A 15291-nucleotide genomic window follows, 5' to 3' on the forward strand; every position below is an offset into this window, starting at 1 on the left:
ATTATTGAAGTGCTTATTTACGAATTTACGTATTATGGCCCCTAAAGTTTAATTAAACTTTTTTCTCCAGGTCATTTGTTTGATGGTGGTAAGGGGTGGCAACCAAGTGATTTACCCCACGAGCTTCCCAAAGGCTTTTTATAGTTTCTGCCAGGAAATTAGTTCCTGCATTTGTAAGGATGTTGGAGGCCAACCTACCCTGGAAAAAATGTTTGTTAGTGCCTGGCACACACTTTTAGCCCTGGTGTTGCTTAGAGCTATTGCTTTCGGCCATTGGGTGGCAAAATTTATGAAAATCAGTTTGTACTGCTTTTTTTTGGGTGTCTTTTTTGGAAAAGGACCCAGAATATTTACAGCTACTTGCTGAAATGGAACCTCCATTATGGGGAGTGGCTGGAGAATGGCTTTGACCTGGTTTTGGGTTTTTTTACTTTTTGGCACACCTTCCAAGACCAGACATCGGTAGAAACATTCTTGCCCATTTTCTTCCAGTGGAACAACTTTTTTAAATGGTTTTTGGTTTTGTTTACCCCAGCATGGTTACTAGGATGATTGTGGGCTAAGCTTAAGAGCTTTACCCGGTACTTATTTGGAACTACCAACTGTTTTTGAGGGTGCCAGTCTTTCTGGTGTCCACCAGAAAGAGTTTTCTTGTATAAAAGTCCTCTTTTTACAACAAACCTGGATTGATTAGAAGAGCTGAGAGGCGGTGGGTTGCTTCGTGCTGCCGTCCAAGCTTTTTGGAGGCTTTTATTTGCTTTTTGTATGGTCTGGAACTGTTTCCTTGATGCTGGAGACATTAGTTTTTTATTGGATTGTGGACCTGGGCTAAGTCCCTCTGGAAGCGATGCAGGTGATGGGGTTGTTTTTGTTGACTGTGAACTGCTCTTCGCTGGTGCACTATGTTGGGGTTTAGGCTTTGGCTGAGCCGCTTGTGTAGGGTTATTTGCTGCTGCCAGTGCAGGTTCGGTAGGGCCCTTTGGTGTTGGGGTTGCAAGCATTGGATTCAGTGCTGGCAATGATTTTGGTGCTGGTTGTTTCGCTGGTGCTGGTTTTGGTTTTGGGACTGGCTTTGTTTGGGTCTTTGCGACTAGATCCACTACTGCTGTTGCAGGTGTTGGCATGGGGTCCAGTTTCATTACCTTTGACCAGGTTCTGGTAGAAGTTTTTGGAGCAGAGCTAGGTGTGACAGCTTGCTTAGCCTGGCTGCGGGTGACCATTCCCACCCTCTTGGCTAGCTTTACGTGATTGGCCAAGTTTTCCCCCAACAGTATGGGGATGGGATAATCATTATAGACTGCAAAAGTCCACGTTCCTGACCAGCCCTTGTAGTGGACCGGCAACTTGGCTGTAGGCAAGTCAAAAGAGTTCGACTTGAAGGGTTGAATGTCACTTGGACCTCTGGGTTGATTAAATTGGGGTTCACTAAGGAAGTGTGGCTAGCTGACACTTGTGCTTCGGTGTCCCTCCACGGTGTAACCTTCTTCCCGCACACACTCAGTTTCCTTCCACTCTGAGGGTATCTGGGAGGCATCTTTGGTGTGATTTCGTTGCAATGAACTGTAATTTGTTGGGGGTTCTTGGTAGTTGGCTCGTTACATTTAAAACATCGCCCAGCTGATTGGTCACTGGGGCGAGGTGGGTTGCTGGAGAATGGTGTGGCGGGACAATAAGGTGTCTGGAGTGTTCCTTGGGGTGTAGTTGGAGCCTTGGGCTGCACCGGGTAGTAGGGTGTGGTCGGAGGGTGTACCTTTTGGTATTCGCTTAAACTGTGACCCGGGTTGCTCCTCTCTCCTCCCTCCACCCGTTGTCTTTTGGTTTGTCCCGCCTTTTTGGCGGTCTGGGACTGCTCGTATTGATTAGCATAAGAAGCAAGACTTTCTGCTGAGTCCATTTTCTTATTCCATAAACACTGTTTGTTTTATATTATCCTTGGACATATTTAGGAATTGCTCCTGTATCATCAAATTCCACATTTCTCCAAAGTTAGTTACAGCCTGTCCATTGAGCCATTTATCAAACAGATTTGTTATCTGGCTTACATAAGCCACATTACTTAGTCCAGGCCCTCTCTTAAGGGCTTTAAATTTTACTTTGTAAGTTTCAGGTGTAACTTGAAATTGTTTTAAAACCAAATTTTTGAATTTATTTTAGTAAGAAGCCTTCTTAATAGGCATCTTATTGAATATGTTCAGAGCTCTTCCAGTCAATTTTGCGACCAATGTGGTCATCTTGTGAGCTTCAGGAATTTGATGGAGTGTGCACAGTCTCTCAAAGGTGAGAAAATATTCAGCAATATCAGTGGATTTATCATACTGTGGACATAGTCGCTCCCATTTGTGGATTGTTGGGCAAGGATTGTTAGGGTTATTCAGTATATTCTGCTGAGCCTTTGCCTTCTCTATCTCCAGTGCATGCTTCCTCTTTTTTCCCCTCCTCCCCATTTCTTTTTCCTTTGCCTCCATAGCTCTCCTGCGGGCAGCATCGTGGGCTTTCTCTGCCTCTTTCCCTTTATCGAATCGTTTTAATTTGACCAGTCTCCTATGTTCGTTTTTTTCTCTTCTGCTTCCAGTCGGGCTATCTCCAGTTTCTGTTGGGCATTGCTTTTTGTCATCTCAGCCTCTCTGTTTTTAACCTAGCTATACCCGAGAGATAGAAAGAAAAAAAACCCTGGCTTGTAAAATTTGCTGTACGGTAACCTGATAGCTGTTTTCAGCCTACAGAGAAATCCTTTTGTTATGGAGCTGCTCTGTTCCCAGGCAGATAGACAGAATCTGCAGCTGCAATCACCTTTTAGAAAAACCTTTTAAAATCCTTCTGTGCTTCTGGTTCAAAATGATCTCTGGTCCCACCACTCTGCCACCATGTCAAGGTTCCTTCTCCACTCTGAACTCTAGGGTACAGATGTGGGGACCTGCATGAAAGACCCCCTAAGCTTATTTTTACGAGCTTACGTTAAAACTTCCCCAAGGCAGATTTTTTTTATTTTATTTTATTTTTTGCCTTGGGAACCAGCTTAGGTTAAAACCTGATACGCTGTCACTACCAACCAATTTAAACAAAGAACAGGGAAAGAGACCACTTGGAGACATTTCTCCCCACCCCCCAAATATTCCCCCAAGCCCTACACCCCCTTTCCTGGGGAAGACTTGATAATAATAATCTCACCAATTGGTACAGGTGAACACAGATCCAAACCCTTGGATCTTAAGAACAATGAGAAATTAATCAGGTTCTTAAAAGCATTTTATTTAAAGAAAAGGTAAAAGAATCACTTCTGTAAAATCAGGATGGTAAATACAGGGTAATCAAATTTAAAACCTAACAAAATCCCTCTAGGTAAAACCTTAAGTTACAAAAAGACACAAAAACAGGAATACACATTCCCTCCAGCACAGCGAATTTACAAGCCAAAAAACAAAAGAAAATCTAACGCATTTTAGCTAAATTACTTACTAACTTCACAGAAGTTGAAAGGCTTACATCCTTAATCTGTTCCTGGCAAAGGTATCATGCAGACAAACAAAACCTTTTGTGTGTCATCTCTCTTCTCCTCCACCCCCACCCCCATTTGAAAATATCTTGTCCCCTCATTGGTCATTTTGGATCAGGTGCTAGTGAGGTTACCTTAGCTTCTTAACCATTTACAGGTAAAAGGAGTTTTCCTCTGGCCAGGAGGAATTTTATAGCACTGTATACAAAAAGGTGGTTACCCTTCCCTTTATCTTTATAACAGGCCCACGTTAGGTTTGGGTGAACTATGGTTTTAAACTGAGTTGGTATATTAACATGAGCAATCAGCCCAAAGCATATGACCAAAAAGAATGAGAGATTGAGAGTTATTGTGTTAAACTTGTAGTGACCCTTTAAAATACCATATCCTCTTATTTAAGGTATGGACTGAAGTAATAGAAATAAAACATGGTTAGCTGCGTATCAGGTGCAATAAATAATTGGCTATATATGAATCTGCTTCATCTGGCCTTAGCTAAAGTTCTATAATTAGCAGTGACATCACTTGTTTGTAAAGGGGTATAAAAAGTAAACTCTTAAAGAGTCCATTGCTAATACCTATTTGACCAAGTTGGAGCTGAGCAGTATGGGTCTAAGCACTTTTGGGTTTAGTCCATTTTATAAGTATCTTGATCAAATGCTTAAATGTTTTGTTACTCTTTGGGTGCAATAAATTGCTTATTTTTTAAGCTTTTTAGGCATGTTTAGAGCAAATACCATTCAGCCTTTGGATTTAGTAAAGGAATTTATGGTTAAATTAGTGCTGTGGTAATATCCTGGACAAATAATAATAATTCTAACGTTGTGCTTCATACAATGTATTTTTAGATTGTCAACAGTGATTGGGCCCTCTCTTGTGAAAGGGTGGGTCTTGAAAGAGCCCTTGCATATGCAACCTGCCACATTACACTTTTAAAAGCTGTTTTGCAATCTGTATAAGATCCATAGCCAAAACATTCTATGTGAACAGTCTTCTCTTTCTCCACCCTGCTCTCCTATTTGCTTAATGCTCTCTGGAGGCCTGCATGTGTAGCTTTGCATTTTCTGAGGCTACTGTGGAAATAAGTTGAAACGGGAGCCAGAGTTCCCCTTCTTCTGCTCTAGGTCTGGATGGTGGATAGTGACTCCTATTCACTCACCACTCCTTGATTAAATGATCCCCTCCTTTACTGGCCTTTCAAAGCTACCAAGGGCAGGGAGGAGGAGTAGAGGAGCTGGTAGCTGACGATCTGTGATGAGCACCTCGGAAGCTGCTCCCCCAGCAGATGTCACGCAGATTCCCCTTCACTTATTCCCAGTTTGCTTTTTTTTAAAAAAGGGAAAATTACATTCAAAAGCTTCATTAATGTGAAAGGTTGCAGGCTCTCTAAGCTCTCCAGAATGTGTATTTCTTAAAGCTCTGTTGTAACATGAGACAATGTCACATTAAGGTCCTTTTTACATATCCCTTCAAAAAAGCTAGCATTAGAAGAAGATAAACATTAGAAAAATAGTAAGTAGTTAAGATGACACGTTCCACACAGTACATCCAGGCAACCTTAACTTTGCCCCCTTAGGGATGCCAAAAAGGAACAGGAACATTGCAGAACCTTCCCAATCTAGAACCGCCATTTTCTTTTTGCCCATTTGACCACTTAGAGATCTTGTGGAGAAAAATGTTTTTTGATTTTTGGGGTTTTTTTTGGGTGGCGGGGAGGCAAGGGTGGGAAGGCTGATCTGCAAAAAGTTCTTCAAAATAGGTTGTGGCTGCTTTAGCCAAGTAATTTTCCTATGGATTATGAAGAGAGACTGCAACTTTAATATTTTTTTCTCCATATTGATTGGAAAGTAAAGCAGTATGAAATCTGTTCCATGGTTTATTTCCTCTTTATTATCTCTATATAGAAAGTTATAATGGTTGGGTATTAAATAATTTTGTTACTAGTACCAGTCAGCTGATTGGTTGTAGTGTGTGCTGCACTTCTGAAGGGATATTACAGTACTCAGGCTCATGGCCAAAAAAGCATTTGCCATTTCATGGTAATATTGTTGCTTAGTTATATTAAATAACCTAATGATATTTTTCATTTGCTTAACTTCAAAATTATCATCTTTAAACTTTGTTTTCCTCCTTAAACTGATAGACTAGAGAGAATTCTGAACAGCATATTGTCTTCTCATATGTACCATGTCTTAGGCTAGTCCTCATATTGTGAAGGAAATACTAGCTGAAACAGTTATACACACACCTCTAATATGTTGTTATCCTTGGAACCATGAGTTCTATGTCATAGAACCTAAGGTAGGTAAAAAGACGACGAGGCCAGAGATAAAAGAAGTGAGGGGAGGAAGTACAGTTGCACCTCTGTTAAAACTAGAGAAGAGCTCCCCTTCCTCTTTCTGGTTTGGGTAAGCCAAACAACTTAGCCCTGGTCTACACTAGGAGTTTAGGTTGAATTTAGCAGTGTTAAATCAATGTAAACCTACACCCGTCCACACAATGAAGCCTTTTTTTTGACTTAAAGGGCTCTTAAAATCGATTTCCTTACTCCACCCCGACAAGTGGATTAGCGCTTAAATCGGCCTTGCCAGGTCGAATTAGGGGTACTGTGGACGCAATTAGACAGTATTGGCCTCCGAGAGCTATCACAGAGTGCTCTATTGTGACCTCTCTAGACAGCACTCTCAACTCAGATGCACTGGCCAGGTAGACAGGAAAAGGCCCGAGAAATTTTGAATTTCAATTTCCTGTTTGCATGGTCACCTGTAGCTTGCCACGCTGGCCAGAGCTCATCAGCAGAGGTGACCATGATGGAGTCCCAGAATTGCAAAAGAGCTCCAGCATGGACCGAACGGGAGGTACGGGATCTGATCGCTATATGGGGAGAGGAATCCGTGCCATCAGAACTCTATTCCAGTTTTTGAAATGCCAAAACATTTGTCAAAATCTCCCAGGGCATGAAGGACAGAGGCCATAACAGGGACCCAAAGCAATGCCGCGTGAAACTTACGGAGCTGAGGCAAGCCTACCAGAAAACCAAAGAGGCAAACAGCCTCTCCAGGTCAGAGCCCCAAACATGCCGCTTCTATGATGAGCTGCATGCCATTTTAGGGGGTTCAGCCACCACTACCCCAGCCGTGTTGTTTGACTCCTTCAGTGGAGATGCAGGCAACACGGAAGCAGGTTTTGGGGACGAGGAAGGTGATAGCTCACAGCAAGCAAGGGGAGAAACTGGTTTTCCCGACAGCCAGGAACTGTTTCTCACCCTGGACCTGGAGGCAATCGCCCCCGAACCCACCCAAGGCTGCCTCCTGGACCCGCCAGATGGAGAAGGGATCTCTGGTGAGTGTACCTTTTTAAAATAATATACATGGTTTAAAAGCAAGCATGTTTAATGATTAATTTGCCCTGGCATTTGCGGCTCTCCTGGATGTACTCCCAAAGCCTTTGCAGAAGGTTTCTGGGGAGGGCAGCCTTATTCTGTCCACCATCGTAGGACACTTCACCACGCCAGGCCAGTAACATGTACTCAGGAATCATTGTAGAACAAAGCATTGCAGTGTATGTTTGCTGGCATTCAAACAACATCCGTTCTTTATCTCTCTGTGTTATCCTCAGGAAAGTGATATCATTCATGGTCACCTGGTTGAAATAGGGTACTTTTCTTAAGGGTTTCAGAGTAACAGCCGTGTTAGTCTGTATTCGCAAAAAGAAAAGGAGTACTTGTGGCACCTTAGAGACTAACCAATTTATTTGAGCATAAGCTTTCGTGAGCTACAGCTCACTTCATCGGATGCATACTGTGGAAAGTGTAGAAGATCTTATTATATACACACAAAAAGCATGAAAAAATACCTCCTCCCACCCCACTCTCCTGCTGGTAATAGCTTATCTAAAGTGATCACTCTCCTTACAATGTGTATGATGATCAAGTTGGGCCATTTCCAGCACAAATCCAGGTTTTCTCACCCCCCCCCCTTTTTTTTTCCACACACACACACACAAACTCACTCTCCTGCTGGTAATAGCTTATCCAAAGTGACCACTCTCCTTACATTGTGTATGATAATCAAGGTGGGCCATTTCCAGCACAAATCCAGGGTATAACAAGAATGTCTTGGGGGCTGGGGGTAGGAAAAATCAAGGGGAAATAGGCTACCTTGGATAATGACTAAGCCACTCCCAGTCTCTATTCAAGCCTAAGTTAATTGTATCCAATTTGCAAATGAATTCCAATTCAGCAGTTTCTCGCTGGAGTCTGGATTTGAAGTTTTTTTGTTGTAAAATAGCGACTTTCATGTCTGTAATCGCGTGACCAGAGAGATTGAAGCGTTCTCCGACTGGTTTATGAATGTTATAATTCTTGACATCTGATTTGTATCCATTTATTCTTTTACCTGGATTTGTGCTGGAAATGGACCACCTTGATTATCATACACATTGTAAGGAGAGTGGTCACTTTGGATAAGCTATTACCAGCAGGAGAGTCTCTAAGGTGAGTCTCTAAGGTGCCACAAGTACTCCTTTTCTTTTTCCGTTTTCTTAAAGGGACATTCAGAGGTGCCCGTTCCTGCTGGGCTGTTTGCCTGTGGCTGAACAGAAATGTTCCCCGCTGCTAGCCATGGGGAGAGGTGAGGGGCTAGCCACGTGGTGGGGGGAGGAAAAATGCGACCTTGGAACGAAAGCACATGTGCTGTGTATGTAATGTTAACAGCAAGGTTTACCATGAAAGAGTGTAGCCATTGTTCTAGACAATGTGTTTTTTTTATACCACTGCCTCTTTTTTTTTCTCCACCAGCTGCATGTGTTTCAAGGATCACAGGATCTTCTCCTTCCCAGAGGCTAGTGAAGATTAGAAGGTGAAAAAAACGCACTTGCGATGAAATGTTCTCTGAGCTCATGATGTCCTCCCACACTGACAGAGCACAGACGAATGTGTGGAGGCAGACAATGTCAGAGTGCAGGAAAGCACAAAATGACTGGCTGAATCTGAAAGGTGGCGGCAGCGTGATGAGAGGAGGCAGGATCAAATGCTGGAGGATCAAATGCTGGAGGATCAAACCAATATTCAATGCTGGAGGATCAAACCAATATGCTCCAGCGTATGGTTGAGCAGCAGGAAAGCAGCAGGAGCACAGACGGCCGCTACAGCCCCTGTGTAACCAACCGTCCTCCTCCAAGTTCCATAGCCTCCTCACCCAGACGCCCAAGAACGCGGTGGGGGGGCCTCCGGCCACTCCACCCCAGAGGACTGGCCAAGCAACAGAAGGCTGGCATTCAATAAGTTTTAAAGTTTTAAACTTTTAAAGTGCTGTGTGGCCTTGTCCTTCCCTCCTCCACCACCCCTCCTGGGCTACCTTGGTAGTCATCCCCCTATTTGTGAGATGAATGAATAAAGAATGCATGAATGTGAAGCAACAATGACTTTATTGCCTCTGCAAGTGGTGATTGAAGGGAGGAGGGGAGGGTGGCTAACTTACAGGGAAGTAGAGTGAACCAAGGGGCGGGGGGGTTTCATCAAGGAGAGACGAACAGAACTTTCACACCGTAGCCTGGCCAGTCATGAAACTGGTTTTCAAAGCTTCTCTGATGCGCACCGCGCCCTCCTGTGCTCTTCTAACAGCCCTGGTGTCTGGCTGTGTGAAACCAGCAACCAGGCGATTTGCCTCAACCTCCCACCCCGCCATAAATGTCTCCCCCTTACTCTCACAGATATTGTGGAGTGCACAGCAAGCAGTAATAACAGTGGGAATATTGGTTTCGCTGAGGTCTAACCGAGTCAGTAAACTGCGCCAGTGTGCTTTTAAATGTCCAGATGCACATTCTACCACCATTCTGCACTTGCTCAGCCTGTAGTTGAACAGCTCCTGACTACTGTCCAGGCTGCCTGTGTACGGCTTTATGAGCCATGGCATTAAGGGGTAGGCTGGGTCCCCAAGGATAACTATAGGCATTTCAACATCCCCAGCAGTTATTTTCTGGTCTGGGAATAAAGTCCCTTCCTGCAGCTTTTGAAACGGACCAGAGTTCTTGAAGATGCCCGCGTCATGTACCTTTCCCGGCCATCCCACGTTGATGTTGGTGAAACATCCCTTGTGATCCACCAGTGCTTGCAGCACTATTGAAGAGTACCCCTTGCAGTTTATGTACTCGCCGGCTTAGTGCTCCGGTGCCAAGATAGGGATATGGGTTCCGTCTATGGCCCCACCACAGTTAGGGAATCCCATTGCAGCAAAGCCATCCACTATGACCTGCACATTTCCCAGGGTCACTACCCTTGATCATAAAATAACAGAGTTGGAAGGGACCTCTGGAGGCCATCTAGTCCAACCCCCTGCCCAGAGCAGGACCAATCCCAACTAAATCATCCCAACCAGGGCTTTGTCAAGCCTGACCTTAAAAACTTCTAAGGAAGGGGATTCCACCACCTCCCTAGGTAACGCATTCCAGTGTTTCACCATCCTCCTAGTGACAAAGTTTTTCCTAATATCCAACCTAAATCTCCCCGACTGCAACTTGAGACCATTACTCCTTGTCCTGTCATCTGCTATCACTGAGAATAGTCTAGATCCATTCTCTTTGGATCCACCTTTCAGGTAGTTAAAAGCAGCTATCAAATCCCCCCTCATTCTTCTCTTCCGTAGACTAAACAATCCCAGTTCCCTCAGCCTCTCCTCATAAGTCATGTGTTCCAGTCCCCTAATCATTTTTGTTGCCCTTCGCTGGACTCTCTCCAATTTTTCCACATCCTTCTTGTAGTGTGGGGCCCAAAACTGGACACAGTACTCCAGATGAGGCCTCACCAATGTCAAATAGAGGGGAACGATCACGTCCCTCGATCTGCTGGTAGTGCCCCTACTTATACACCCCAAAATGCCATTGGCCGCCTTGGCAACAACGGCACACTGTTGACTTATATCCAGCTTCTCGTCCACTGTCACCCCTAGGTCCTTTTCCGCAGAACTGCTGCCTAGCCATTCGGTCCCTAGTCTGTAGCGGTGCATTGAATTCTTCCGTCCTAAGTGCAGAACTCTGCACTTGTCCTTGTTGAACCTCATCAGATTTCTTTTGGCCCAATCCTCCAATTTGTGTAGGTCCCTCTGTATCCTATCCCTACCCTCCGGAGTATCTACCACTCCTCCCAGTTTAGTGTCATCGGCAAACTTGCTGAGGGTGCAATCCACACCATCCTCCAGATCATTAATGAAGATATTGAACAAAACCGGCCCCAGGACCGACCCTTGGGGCACTCTGCTAGATACCGGCTGCCAACTAGACAATCACTACCCATTGAGCCTGACAATCTAGCCAACTTTCTACCCACCTTATAGTCCATCCATCCAGCCCATACTTCTTTAACTTGCTGGCAAGAATACTGTGGGAGACCGTGTCAAAAGCTTTGCTAAAGTCGAGGAATAACACGTCCACTGCTCTCCCTTCATCCACAGAACCAGTTTTCTCATCATAGAAGGTAATTAGATTAGTCAGGCATGACTTTCCCTTGGTGAATCCATGCTGACTGTTCCTGATCACTTTCCTTTCATCTAAGTGCTTCAGAATTGATTCCTTGAGGACATGCTCCATGATTTTTCTGGGGACTGAGGTGAGGCTGACCGGCCTGTAGTTCCCAGGATCATCCTTCTTCCCTTTTTTAAAGATGGGCACTACATTAGCCTTTTTCCAATCTTCCGGGACTTCCCCCGATCGCCATGAGTTTTCAAAGATAATGGCCAATGGCTCTGCAATCACATCCGCCAATTCCTTTAGCACTCTCGGATGCAACGCATCCGGCCCCATGGACTTGTGCACATCCAGTTTTTCTAAATAGTCCCGAACCACTTCTTCTTTCACAGAGGGCTGGCCACCTCCTCCCCATGCTGTGCTGCCCAGTGCAGTAGTCTGGGAGCTGACCTTGTTCGTGAAGACAGAGGCAAAAAAAGCATTGAGTACGTTAGCTTTTTCCACATCCTTTGTCACTAGGTTGCCTCCCTCATTTGGTAGGGCCCACACTTTCCTTGGCCGCCTTCTTATTGCCAACATACCTGAAGAAACCCTTCTTGTTACTCTTAACATCCCTCGCTAGCTGCAACTCCAGGTATGATTTAGCCTTCCTGATTCCATTCCAACATGCCCGAGCAATATTTATATACTCATCCCTGGACATTTGTCCAATCTTCCACTTCTTGTAAGCCTCTTTTTTGTGTTTAAGATCAGCAAGGATTTCACTGTTAAGACAAGCTGGTCGCCTGCCATATTTACTATTCTTTCTACACATTGGGATGGTTTGTCCCAATAAGGATTCTTTAAAATACAGCAGATCTGTATCAGCATATCTTTGTATCTGTATCTGATATCAGCAGGTCTTTGATTGCGTTGGCTACTTGCATCACAGCAGCCCCCACAGTAGATTTGCCCACTCTAAATTGATTCCCGACTGACCGGTAGCTGTCTGGCATTGCAAGCTTCCATAGGGCTATTGCCACTCGCTTCTCAACTGTGAGGGCTGCTCTCATCTTGGTATTCTTGCGCTTCAGGGCCTGGTGAAGCAAGTCACAAAGCTCCATGAAAGTGCCCTTAAGCATGCAGAAGTTTCGCAACCACTGGGAATCGTCCCAGACCCGCAACACTATGCGGTCCCATGCGGTCCTATGCGGTCCCAAAACTCTGTGCTTGTTTCCCGGGCCCAGAATCGGCATTCCACGGCATGAACCTGCCCCATTAGTACCATGATGCCCACGTTGGCAGGGCCCGTGCTTGAGAGAAGTCTCTGTCCATGTCAGCATGGTGATGTGAGTGATGAGGTCGTCACCTACTCGCCCAGTATCGCTTTGCCAGGTTCTGGTGCCGCATATACTGCTGGATAATGCGTGTGGTGTTTAATGTGCTCCTGATTGCCAAAGTGATCTGAGCGGGCTCCATGCTTGCCGTGGTATGGCATCTGCACAGAAAAAAGGCGCTGAACGATTGTCTGCCATTGCCCTGACAGAGGGAGGGGTGACTGACGACATGGCTTACAGGGTTGGCTTACAGGGAATTAAAATCAACAAAGGGGGTGGCTTTGCGAGAAACTGAATGGCCCCCTCAAGGACAGAACTCAAAACCTCAAGGCTAGAACTCAAAACTGGGTTTAACAGGCCATTTATTTCACAGAGGGAGGGAGGAGAAAATGAATACAAAACAAATCTGGTCTATTTCTTGTTTTGAGCCACTTCATCTGTCTTTATACATCCTGCTGGCAGCAGACTGTGCAGTACAACCGCTAGCCATCATCATCTCCTGTGTGCTCGGCAGAAGACAGTGCAGTATGACATCCAGCCATCATCTTCTGCTGGCTGGAGGTTAAAAGACAGTGCACTGCCGGTAGGACTGAATCGCCACAAGACAAAACAAGGGAAATGACCTGGCTGAGTCACTCCCATGTTTGCCCAGGTATCTGATTTAAAGAGCACCCAGGACTACGTTGATGACTGCTACCAGTCATACTGCACTGTCTGCTGCCAAAAGGCAATTAACTGCTGCTGTGTAGCAATGCAGTACCACGTCTGCCAGCACCCAGGAGACATACGGTGACGGTTAGCTGAGTGAGCTCCATGCTTGCTGTGGTATGGCGTCTGCACAGGTAGCTCAAGAAAAAAGACGCCAAACGATTGTCTGCCCTTGCCTTCACGGAGAGAGGGAGGGAACGGGGGCCTGACGATATGTACCCAGAACCACCCGTGACAATGTTTTAGCCCCATCAGGCACTGGGATTTCTACCTAGAATTCAAATGGGCTGCAGAGACTGCGGGAACTGTGGGGTAGCGACCCACAGTGCAACGCTCCGGAAGTCGACTGTTGTCTCGGTACTGTGGACACACTCCGCCAACTACATGCACTTAGAGCATTTGTGTGGGGGGACACACAATCAACTGTATAAAAACGCTTTCTACAAAACCAACTTCTATAAATTCGACCTAATTTCGTAGTGTAGACGTACCCTTAGTGTTCTAATAAATCCCACTTCCTTGGCTATTGTGAGAATTCACCCTCCTCCTGTTTCAGTCTCTAACCACTGGATGAGGTACAGACTGTCATTTACCTCCTCTTCCTATTTCTGCACCTGAACAGGGAGGTGTTACTGGATCACACGCTCTGGCGTCTGAAAAAGAATGCATTTTTATCAGCCTTGAATATATTGCTATTCTGGAGGGTTGTGGCTATCTCCTGACTTGGCATTAATGAAATTTCATGGCTCTGTGCTTTTATATAAATATAATATTATGACAGTATTTATATTTTCAAAGCGCTTGTATCTTTACAACAGCCTTGTGAGGTAAGCAATTTTTCTCATTTTGAATAAGGAATATAAAAGCTTTCATTTTCCCAAAGTTATACAGTTAATAGTTGGCACAGCCAGGGATTGAGATCCGGAGTTCCTGATTCCCAGCCCTATGCCCAATTCACTAGATTAACTGCTGTGTTTTTTAGTATATAAATATTACCTACAAAAAAACTGTTAAAATAATGTTGAACTTTGTGAAGCAAACCACTTCAGTTAGGAAATGTCAGAATTAAGGTTGCCTGTGTAATCTTAATTCAGTTCCCTTGTGCGTATGTGTTATGATAGCCTGTACTTACTTGATCCTATATTGCTTTTCAGAGTGAGGCAGGAATCGGAGTTGGCTAGCTAGGGGAACAGTATTGGCAGTTTCTTTTTGAGGCAGCCTAATGTTTGTGGAGAGGGGCAAGTAATTTACCAACTAAGCCTCTTTTTTCCTGTCTCCCTCCACAGTCTAACTGCATTCCTTCTTTGTTCAGCTCCTTCTTCTGTCTCTTGCTGCTGTTGCCTCCTTATAGAGCTTATTATATCTATCCATGGTGCTGTCAGACAGAGGCAGCCAAGTACCTAATCACTAATTCCCTGCTGCACTAGCTATAAACATACTGTTAATGTTTTATTTTAAAATCCGTTTTAATCGGAGCTATCCTACCCATGAGTGATTGCAGATCTCTGCACATGTGAATTGGTGATTTCTAATATTCTGTTGGAAAGGTAGAAATGGACTGAAAGTGAGGCACTTAAGAAATTTTTAAACTATTATTTTTTAATATTGTTAATTCTAAGTATTCCTGATTTCTGAAATGCTGTGGTTAAAAAATCAACAACACTTTAACCTAAAATGATCACCCATTTCTTTATTTCAATACAGTCTACATAGTAAGTTACATTTGGGAGATGGGAGGTTAAAATAAATTACGTAGATGTCAACCTTAACTATGAAGTCTCTGTTAAATGAGAGAAATGATGTAATATTGAGATTTTTATGTATTATTCTAAAATGGTTCATGTGGCATAGCTCCAAAGCAGGAGTTCACAACCTTTTTCTTTCTGAGGCCCCCAATATGCTATTAAAAAAACTCCATAGCCCACCCGTGCCACAATAAATGGTATTCTGCATATAAAAGCCAGGGCTGGTGTTATGGGGTTGCAAGCAGGGCAACTGCCTGTGGCCCCATGCCCCAAGGGGCCCTGAAAGCTACATTGCTCAGGCTTTGGCTTCAGCCCCAGGTGGCAGGGCTCAGGGCCCTGGGCTTCTACCCATACATGAGGCTTCAGCTTTCTGCCTGGGGCCCCAGCAAGTGTAATGCTGGCCCTGCTTGGTAGACTGCCAGAAACCTCCTCACAGCCCCCCCAGGGAGCTCCGTAACCCTGATTGAGAACCACTGTCCCAAAGTATTTTCTACCATGCTTCATGAATGCATAGTAATGTTTATGTATTTGAAGACAGAACATGACAGGCCACATTTCAAGTCAGCCT

The 15291-nt window shown here is 44.6% G+C and overlaps 1 protein-coding gene and 1 long non-coding RNA gene across 5 annotated transcripts in view; both read left to right on the top strand.

Annotated features, from left to right (window-relative positions):
* Positions 1-15291, top strand: part of CERT1 (ceramide transporter 1) — a 168794-nt gene that overhangs the window by 29659 nt on the left and 123844 nt on the right. The gene's annotated exons all lie outside the window — the stretch shown is intronic.
* On the top strand, positions 1277-8907 carry LOC140911361 (uncharacterized). The gene is made up of 2 exons (XR_012158916.2): positions 1277-6835; positions 8292-8907. It is a non-coding gene; the product is annotated as an uncharacterized LOC140911361 (long non-coding RNA).

This window comes from Lepidochelys kempii, chromosome 5, assembly GCF_965140285.1.
Source record: "Lepidochelys kempii isolate rLepKem1 chromosome 5, rLepKem1.hap1, whole genome shotgun sequence".
Lineage (NCBI taxonomy): Eukaryota > Metazoa > Chordata > Testudines > Cheloniidae > Lepidochelys > Lepidochelys kempii.